Source organism: Mixophyes fleayi, chromosome 3, assembly GCF_038048845.1.
Source record: "Mixophyes fleayi isolate aMixFle1 chromosome 3, aMixFle1.hap1, whole genome shotgun sequence".
In the NCBI taxonomy this organism is placed as follows: domain Eukaryota; kingdom Metazoa; phylum Chordata; class Amphibia; order Anura; family Limnodynastidae; genus Mixophyes; species Mixophyes fleayi.
The window spans coordinates 103,860,158-103,870,731 of record NC_134404.1 but is presented as its reverse complement, the minus strand read 5'-3'; the positions used below and the strand labels follow the sequence as shown (position 1 = coordinate 103,870,731).

General features: G+C 39.7%; 1 long non-coding RNA gene across 1 annotated transcript in view; it reads right to left on the bottom strand.

The window, feature by feature from the left end:
* Window positions 1–209: 209 nt before the first annotated feature.
* Window positions 210–10,574, bottom strand: part of LOC142142729 (uncharacterized) — a 66,975-nt gene continuing 56,610 nt past the window's right edge. The window contains exon 3 of the long non-coding RNA XR_012689302.1: window positions 210–910. This is a non-coding gene — a long non-coding RNA (uncharacterized LOC142142729). The remainder of the gene's footprint in view (window positions 911–10,574) is intronic.

Sequence of the window (10,574 nt, the reverse complement as noted above, 5' to 3'; positions counted from 1 at the left end):
TTGTTGTTCTCATTTGTATTATCTTAATCTTTTTTGCCATCTTCCATGATATGCAAAAACCCATTACAACCTCAAATACATTATTAAACATTTCCTTTGAAAAAATAAAACACACACAAAGGTTTTTCTTAAATATCAACAACAAAAATTCAGACATTAACTTACACAAGAAAAACTTTAACAAACTTAACTAAAACTTTAACCTAATATAAACTTTAACCTATCTAACAAAAAATATTTGTAATGCTCTTTAAATCAATCTAAATATTTTGTTACATTTTCTGAATTAGTATATCTGCAGGCGGTGTTCCCTGTGCACTTGGAGAACAAAGGAAAACAAAACATTTAACTTCACAACATTATGACATTTTGCTAACATATCCTGGCTCTATGGGTGTAAATTTGGGCCACATATTCTAGCTTGGTGAAGCTAGAATAATGGAAATTCTCTAAAACATTCATCTTTCTGTAAATACAGTGCTAGCCAGAGGACTGCATTTTGGATGCACATGCAGATATATTAGGAGCAGGGGTGGAATTGCTTGACAAACAAACCTTTGGAATTGTAAAGTTTATCAAGGCCTAGGCAATGACACATTTATTATATAAATAATTTTTTAGGCCTACACTTTTATGAAGAAAAAAAAAGAAAATACTAACATAACATAAAATTCAGATACTTCTCTTCAGGGGCCTGGATGGACTATCTGCCTCCTCCACCAGGAGCTCCACTACTATAATGAGGAGTCCCTTCCAGGAGTCCTCCAGGTTTCCTTCAGGGGAGGGGGAAAGGTTTCCTCTGGAGGTGGGATAAGGGGTTGTTTCGGTGGTTGAGAAAGGCCCTCCTCCAGGACCCCCTCCTGGGGCTCCTCCATGACCTTCTCGCTGGTCTCCTTTTGATGGCGGCATTCTGTTTGAAGAAATATGCATTCGTTTTTTATTAAATTTTCTCTATTTCTCCTACCTAGATAGATATAATGTTAGGTTTCAATGTCTATTATCAGATACCACACATGGAGCATTACTGTAAACACAACACTGTTGTGTAAGGCATGGGAATACCGAAACTAAAACCTTTTATAAATATAGCAATTTAAATATTTGCAAACTTACATTGCAAACTGTTTTAAGTGTATAATATTGATTATGGCTGTGTAGCAGTCTGTGATTATTGTGTGACCTGTTGGCTTAATAAAATATTAGATTTATATCTACATGGATGTGTGTAACAGTATTTTAAATTTGTTTTACCAGTATACATTGCAACTTAATTCACTTTGAACATTTCACACAGGTGGTAAGACTATAAAAGAAGACTTAAGGATAAATTGAGAGACTACCACAGACAAAACAAGCGGTGGTCCCATGGTGCACATAGACCTCAGCTCTCTGGAGTGCACAGCATTGGCTTGTTTAGATGATTGATACCAATGAGTGACCTCTCCCAGCCACACACCAATCTCCCCCCAGGTAACTTCCAGATCAGAATACATGCATTTACTATTCAAATTACTGTAACATTGTGACTAAATAAATCAGAACACCTCCACCAACTGTGCTCTAAATTAATCTCCACTTGCCTTTTAACAAATGAGATTGTGAATTTTGTGAAAGCAAACCCAGCAAGAGCTAGTGCCCCAGACTGCAACATAGTCTGCCTATTGGATAATCTGGCCAGGTATTCAAGATTACTATGTATTTTCTGTAATATTATTGTCAAATCATTTGGTGTAATATTTTCTCTACATGACCTCACATATACACACATGACACCAAAAAAATATACATTTCACAGGTGAAATGACTGTGTGTTATGAAATCTTCTTATATGATGCAAAAACTTGGATGTTATTGTTATGGATAAAAACACACATGGGTATGATGTTATTTTGTTTTCCATTATTTTAGCTGACTTGTTTTTAATAAACTGTGACCTATTCATTTTCCAACAAATCTGATGTCAGTGTCTTTATTTTACTATAAGTTTAGTTAAAACTTAACGTGTGAGTGTAGTTTGGTGCAGTGAAAGTGAAGCATCTACAATCTGCCGTTTTATTTAAATTTTTCATTTTAGTTTGAAACAAAATGACACAATGGTATTATTATTATTATTATTATTATTATCATTTATTTGTTAGGCGCCACAAGGTATCCGCAGCGCCGCACACAGTACTAGCAGTAGACTATACAGGGTGAAACCATACAGAACAATGAACAAAAAGTACCAATACTTCAGAAACTCCAGCCAGTCATATGCAGTAAAGACGGAGCGGAAGAACAGGTATGGAGACAGGAGGGGAGGGGGCCCTGCTCATACGAGCTTACATCCTAAGGGAGGGTAAACAGACCAGGCACAAGAGGAGCCAGTTGAGGCAAGAGGAGAGAAGGGAGGATGAGATAAAGGGAGGAGATGGGGGTTAAGTAGATGGTTGGTAGGCTTTGAGAAAGAGGTGAGTTTTGAGTGCACATTTGAAGGAGCACAGAGTAGGAGAGAGACGGATGGAACGAGGGAGGTCATTCCAGAGAAGGGGGGCTGCACAGGAAAAGTCTTGGATTCTGGAGTGGGGTATGAACCTGCGTATGAACCTGCCATGAGCTTATAATGTTGTTTGTTAAGATGAATAGTTTCAGGTGAGTTGTCAACATCTCATTAGATTGTGAGAGAGAATGCTGTACCTGGTCATCCCTATCATCCGTCACTTACACATGCTCTGGAGTAGATGCAAATCTTACATCTGAAAAAGAGTGTACTTCTGCATATGGCTGGACTTGACTCGATCACATCTACTTGGGAACACCTCTTCTGTACTTTTGCTATGTTCAACAGCCTCCCCCATTCCACCCTTCATGTCGTAGGCAGCAGTAAGTGTCATTTTCATTCAAAGATGAATTGCATTCACATGAATATAGTCTATTTGTGCTACTAATTGTTAGGATCTGCCTCAGGATGCTGCTTTATTTCGGCAGCTCCTGCCTCTGGGAATATATTGGACTTTGCTATTGTATTTACCCTGCAGTACCTGTGAACCACTAGAGGTACTGCTATTCTGCCTTCTCATCCCACTATCAGAGATTAACTAGCTGTACTAGTTAATCATTCGCACCTGATTGTCTCCTATATATGCCTGCCTCTCCCAGTTTCCTTTGCTGGACATTAATGTTTCTGTGCCTGTTTATGGTTCTGTGCCCTTGGACTATTGCCTTGCTTTTCTCTGTTCCTGTGGAAATCCTTGCTTAGGCAGTTCCTGCTTCTATGTAGCATTTAGCACTCACCTGTATTTGGTCTCCTGGAGGTAAACATGATTTCTGCATTATAACTGTTATTCTGCAATACCTGAAAGTCTGTTTAGTCACTGACCTAGTCTGTGTTTACATTGCTTCACATGGGCTTGTGTTTTCAATGCAATAAACAGTTTAATGTTTTCAACATATGTCTGGCTCCATGGCTGTAATTACAAGGACCTAGTTCGTGGTGCAGAATTGTAACAGGATGGCCAGCCCAGAAAACAACTTTGGAGCCATGTGAAAGTTCTACTTCCAATTTTTATTTCCTGAGACTCTTACTACAATTGTTCCATTTGTTTTCTCCTGCAACATGTCTGCCTTACAAATTGCTGAATTGCCTCTGCTACAGACTCTACAAGCAGATATAATTTTGTTACCATCTCAGCTAGCTAATTTTTCTGCTTTACTTACGGACCCACTCAGAAGATTCTCAGATTTTGTTTCTCTCAATTCAAATACTGTTGATTTGCCTTAACCATCTTTCTGAATCAGTGCAAACTGCACCTCATAACAGTGCTATTACAAATGTGCATTTTACTAAGAACTACTGTATAACAAACTCCAGATTAGCAGGTGGACCACTCTTCCATCTGACAGAAGAGGAGCAGCGGCACAGAAGGACTAACAAATTTAGTATGACAGTGATGTACACTTTTTACCGCAGACCACACAAAAGCCTACAGAACTGTCTTCTTTTTACTCTCTGTCATGTGCAAGCTAATTTTTAGGCATAAATCTGCAAATATATGTTTGCAAATTACTTCCTAGAAATAGTGTGACATGGTTCTCTTAGAAGCTGTTAGATCAATGGGTTTTGTGTATGTTAAACTACCCAGAGGGGGCTGGTAGATAAGGGTAGCACCTTTCACCATTTATGGCAGAACGCAAATGTGAAAGCCTTTGAGGATATCTCTTGCAAGACAATGAAATCTAACACATGTGTAGGAAGCCCCAGACATGCCGACTGCAGAGACAGGGTTGTATGTTAATGACAGATTCAAGCTGAATAGGGTCACAGGAAAACATCATCTCATTTTCTCCAATATCATACCTACCAGAGGCATGTGTGGTATGCAGATGAAGGGAAACTTATGACTTGTTGTGTGGAGGTAAAATCATGTTTGTAAACCATACTGTTCAAAAGTTAGGACGGTGTAAAGAAAACTTGACTTAAAGGTATTCCAACAGCAGAGTCATAAAACCCTAATTTGCATTCTACCATCCTGTTGGTTCTGACCTCACAGGAAAGGGGGCAGGGGGGTCCTGTAGCAGGGTTTTAAAACTATAGAGTAAATGTAAGTCTTGGTTCACTCTGAGGGAGTCATTTGATTGAAGAGGTCCCATTTTTCCTGCTTCTCCCAGCACCAGAAACTTGATTCTAAGTGAGGTATCAATTCTGTGTTTCATCCTTTTTATTTCATAAGAAACAATTGCACTATATTTGTATGTCCTTCATTATCTGTTTTATCTTAAGCATTGTGGATGTATTTTCCATATTAAATTACACTTAATAAGTTCTAGTCTCTGTGTTCTTACGAAGTCATGCGACAGTTTGGTCCAGACGCTACATAATTGAAACTGTGCAAACCTTGTGGTTTATGTGAACTCTGATTAAAGTAAATTGTGTTAGATTAATGCTAGGGAGAACCGAAGGCTTCCTAAATAAGAGTGTCAGCTCTTGTCCGAAAAAATCTTGGTGATGGCATAATTAGTATCGCAAAGCTAGTGGGTGGCATAGATAGGGAAGGATTTAATCATTTTAGTCAGACCAGGTGGTTGTTTTTGTGGTTAACCCTGTGTCACATATGCATCACGCAGACTCAGGTGAGTGCTGTTTGTGACACTCTCCTTCGCATTACAGATTTGTTCGTGCTTCACTTTCCGTTTCTAAATTTCAACCTGTTCTGCTCCCTGGGATGAGGTCTAGTCAACCAGATTTAGCCACCTGTCCCGAGGCGCTAGTTCCAGGCGCCTGTCCCGCGGGTGCCTGCCTGGTCTTACAGTCCATTCCAGCGGTGGCCCTGTCCTTACAGTCTGCTCCAGAGGGGGCCCTGTCCTTACAGTCCGCTCCAGAGGGAGCCCTGTCCTTACAGTATGCTCCAGAGGGGGCCGTGTCCTTACAGTATGTTCCAGAGGGGGCCCTGTCCTTACAGTCTGCTCCAGAGGGGACCCTGTCCTTACAGTCCGCTCCAGAGGGTGCACTGCCCTTACAGTCCACTCCAGAGGGGGTACTGTCCTTACAGTCCACTCCAGAAGAGGCCCTGCCCCTTTAGTCTGCTTCTGAGGGGGCCCTGTCTCTCCAGTCCAATCCAGAGAGGTCCCTGTCCTTCCAGTCCACTCCAGAAACATCGCTGACAGTTCATCCCGAGTTGCCACACAGTTAAGTTTATCCCGAGTTGCCACACAGTACGGTTCAGCTGAATTTCCAAACAGTACAGTTCAGCCCAAATTGCGGGTCATAACCCACGATTTTAGTCCCCAAGTCTTCCATGTTTACCTAACTCTCCTGTGTTTCCTAACAGCGTGATTAGTAATCACATCACTGTTACACTGTATGCCTATACAGCCAGAGGTCCGACAGCTGTCAAAAGTTTAAAAATAGATAAATGTTTTAAAAACAAAAGCGTGGGGTCCCCCCGATTTTCATGCAACCAGCACTAGGCAAACCAGCCTGGGGGGGGGGTTGTTAGTTTTTTTCGGTGGACCCTGCTCCCTAGGGAATCCAGCCTAGCTGAACAGCCAAGGGTTGGTTGTCGCTATGGCAGGGGGACCCCTGCTACCTGTCCCCCTGCTATAGTGCCACCCACCCCGCCTTGTTTGCCTAGTGCTGGTTGCATGAAAATCGGGGAGACCCCACACAAATTTTTCCCTTATTTCCACACAAAAAGCAGTAGACTGGCAGCACTAGGGTTAATAGTGGTCGGGAGGAGGGATCCCACGCTTTTTTTTTGGGAACATTTATCTATTTTTAAACTTTTGACAGCCACGGGCACCTGCGGCTCTATAGGCAGACAGTGTAACAGTATAATACAATAGTATATGATAGGCGCAACACATTTAATGATATGACAGACTGTCCAAACGAGCAACACAAATCTGGGGTTAACCACGCCGTTAAAGTACATTCAAAACAAAATTGAAATGGTGCACGGTGGCGAAGTGGTTAGCACGTCTATCTCACAGCACTGGGGTCATGAGTTTAAATCCCGACCATGGTCTTATCTGTGTGGAGTTTGTATGTTCTCCCCGTGTTTGCGTGGGTTTCCTCCGGGTGCTCCGGTTTCCTCCCACACTCCAAAAACATACTAGTAGGTTAATTGGCTGCTATCAAAAATTAACCCTAGTCTGTGTGTGTGTGTCTGTCTGTGTGTGTGTCTGTCTGTGTGTGTGTGTTAGGGAAATTAGACCGTAAGCTCCAATGGGGCAGGGACTGATGTGAATGAGTTCTCTGTACAGCGCTGCGGAATCAGTGGCGCTATATAAATAAATGGTGATGATGATGATTATGACAACTAGAGGGCAATAAGAAAACAGAGAACAATTTTTATCAACCAAATAACTTGAATATCATGTATATGTAAATGACTCAGAGTCTGATAGCACATTAGAATCAATGACAATTGTCCAATGATAGTTCCAAGGTTGTATATGAATAAAACAGTGTTGACAGTCTGGCTCGGGTCGTGAATGTGAGGTAAAAGATCTAATTACCTTACAGAAGGCATCATGCGCATGAAGTAATGCATCTGATTCAAGCTGTCACAGCTCGCACTCTCCAAATCCTCGGTCCTCTGTGTATCTACTCACCTGACTTCTCATACAAATTAGTCAGCTGACTCAGAAAGGCCAGTGGGTAGATGATACATCAGACAGTAAGCTCACGGGAGATGTTCATGTGGGGATAAGGAAAAGAGGCAAACCATTGTGAAACTATCACTAAAGATCCTTTAATGATCAAAGAGTTGCACTTACATAAATCCAATAAAAATAAACTTACGTTGATAACAGATGGGAATCAGATAATAAACCACCAACGCGTTTCATTCATTAAATTGGTCTTTTTCAAGGAGACTCTGTGCATACCTAGATCTGATATATAGCTAAGAAAGTTGAACAGTTTTCATGTCTGTTGGACTTCATTCAAACCTCTTTTACTATGTTCAGGTTTTAATTGGCTGTTTTCTCTGGTGAACAGCAAACCTTGAATGCAAATCATGAATGCCCAATGTCAAACACAGTAGTGTCCACCGTTCAAATTAAAATCTTCAAAGTATTTTGTAATTATTTAGAAATGTTATTTAAATATTGACTTAAAAATAAAAATATTTTAAAACAGTAATTTGAACCTGGTTTAATGGTGAATCTTAAACAAGAACAGTGAACAGCAAACCTCGAACGTGAATGGGGAACCACAAATGTAATTTGCAAGTACAAATTGTGAACAATGAATGAGCTGCAAATTACGAACCACAAATTCAAATTCGGGTCAATTTCTAATTATGCCGCAAACATGTTAGTGGCCAGCGAATCTGTAACATAGTAACATAGTTGATGAGGTTGAAAAAAGACACCAGTCAAGTTCAACCTATTTTGGATCTCTTGCGATCCTGCACTTATATTTGAAATTGATCCAAAGTAAGCAACCGCTAATCTGTTTGAATTGTGAAAATCATCCCCCAGACTCAATATTGCAGTCCTATTTTTACCCTATATCCACTACTATCCTTCATTCCTTCATTTTAATTAACGGTGGTATCCCTGGATACACCTTTCCGCTAAAAATTTGTCTAACCCTTTCTTAAACATATCTTTTGAATCTGCCATCACAACCTTCCCTGGCAATGAATTCCATATCTTGACTGCCCTTACTGTAAAGAACCCCTTCCTTTGCTGGTTGTGAAATTTCCTCTCCTCTAACCTTAGAGGATGACCACGTGTCCTGTGTATGGTCCTTGGGGTAAAAAGTTCCCATGAAAGTTCTCTGTATTGACCCTTAATGTATTTGTACATAGTAATCATATCTCCCCTTAGACGCCTCTTTTCTAAAGTAAACATGCCTAAACTGGCTAACCTTTCCTCATAACTTAATGACTTCATACCCTTTATCAATTTATCAACTTCTCTGAACCCTTTCTAGTTCCAAATTATCTTTTTTATAGAGTGGTGCCCAGAACTGTACTGCATATTCCAGATGAGGTCTTACCAACAATTTATACAGTGGCAAAATTACACTGTCTTCCCTTGCATCTATGCCCCTTTTTATGCATGCCAATACTTTGCTTGCCCTTGCAGTTGCTCCTGCTTGATATTGAGCACTATTGCTAAGTCTACTGTCTACGAGCACTCCCAAATCCTTTTCCATTATAGATTCTCCTAAATTAATTCCATTTAATTTATAGATTGCGTTCTTGTTTTTGATACCTAAATGCATAACCTTACATTTATCTATGTTATACCTCATATTCCATTTGGCCGCCCAATCCTCAGGTTTAGTTAAGTCCCACTGTAGAGAAGCTACATCTTTCTCTGATTTTATTACCTTACAGAGTTTAGTGTCATCTGAAAAAATAGAAACTTTACTCTCTAAGCCATCACCAAGGTCATTAATAAATATATTAAAAAAGAAGTGGCCCCAGCACTGAACCTTGAGGACCACTTAAGACTTTTGACCAATTAGAAAATGTTCCATTTATCACAACTCTCTGTTTCCTATTCTCTAACCAGTTTTTGATCCAAGTACAAATGTTGATTCCTAGACCCAGTTCCCTAATTTTGTAAACCAACCTCTTGTGTGGAACTGTATCAAAGACCTTTGCAAAATCTAAGTAGACCACATCTACTGTGTTGCCCTGGTCTAAGTTCCCACTAACTTCCTCGTAGAAACTAATTACATTAGTTCGACATGACCTATCCCTCACATATCCATGTTGATTCCCACTAATAATTTTATTGCGCACCAAGTAATCCTGAATACTATCCCTTAAAATACCTTCCAGTAGTTTCCCCACTATTGATGTCAGGCTTACAGGTCTATAATTCCCTAGTTGTGATCTTGTCCCCTTTTTAAACAACGGTACCACATCTGCTATTCGCCCATCCCTTGGAACTGAGCCTGATGAGATTGAATCTCTGAAAATTAAGAATAGCGGTCTAGCTATTTCCGAGTTTAACTCCATAAGGACCCTTGGGTGTTTGCCCTCTGGACCTGGAGCTTTATTTATCTTAATATTCTTCAGTCGCCTTTGGACTTCTTCCTCTGACACACAAGTATTAACTAATGGCATGGTTTCATTTCCATTTTTATGTATTACTCCTAACATTTGTTCCTCTCTAGTAAATACCGAAGAAAAGAAAGTGTTTAATGCCTCTGCTTTTTCCTTAGTATCATTTATCAATTCACCCATCTCACTTCTTAGGGGTCCTATATTATCTTTTTTTTAATCCTTTTACCATTTATATACTTAAAAAACTTTTTGGGGTTTGTCTTACTTTCTTTTGCAACTTGCCTTTCATTTTCTAATTTAGCCAATCTAATTTCCTTTTTGCATGTTTTATTACATTCCTTGTACCTACGGAAGAACTCCTCTGACCCTTCAGACCTAAACAATTTAAATGCACCCTTCTTACTTTGCATTTCTTCCCTTACCTTTTTATTTAGCCACATTGGTTTAGACTTAATTATTTTATTTCCCATAGGAATGTTTCCAAAAACATTTTAAAGACAACCCACTTTTCTTCCATATTTTTTCCTTCAAAGGCTTTGTCCCAGTCTATGCTCTTTATAGACTTCTTTAGCATATTAAAATTTGCCTTTCTAAAGTTTAAAGTCCTAGTTGATCCCTTATACTGTTGCTTCTGGAAACTAATTTCAAATGAGACCATATTATGATCACTGTTTCCCAAGTGCTCCCTTACTTGAATATTTGATATTATGTCTACATTGTCTGTTATTACTAGATCCAGTATAGTCCGGTTCCTAGTCGGTTCCTCTACTAATTGGGACATGTAATGGTCTTTTAGCGTGCTCAGAAACCTATTTCCCCTAGCTGTACCGCAGGTCTCAGTACTCCAATCAATGTCCGGATAATTAAAATCCCCCGTAATTAAAATATGACCTAGTTGTGTAGCCTTTTCAATTTGCTGTAGAAGTTGGACTTCCTCAATCGTACTAATATCTGGCGGTTTATAGCAAATCCCTATCAGCAACTTCTCTGAACTTTTTACTCCGCTGGATATTTCCACCCACAATGCCTCTATATTATCACCAATATTCTTGTATATAACTTCCT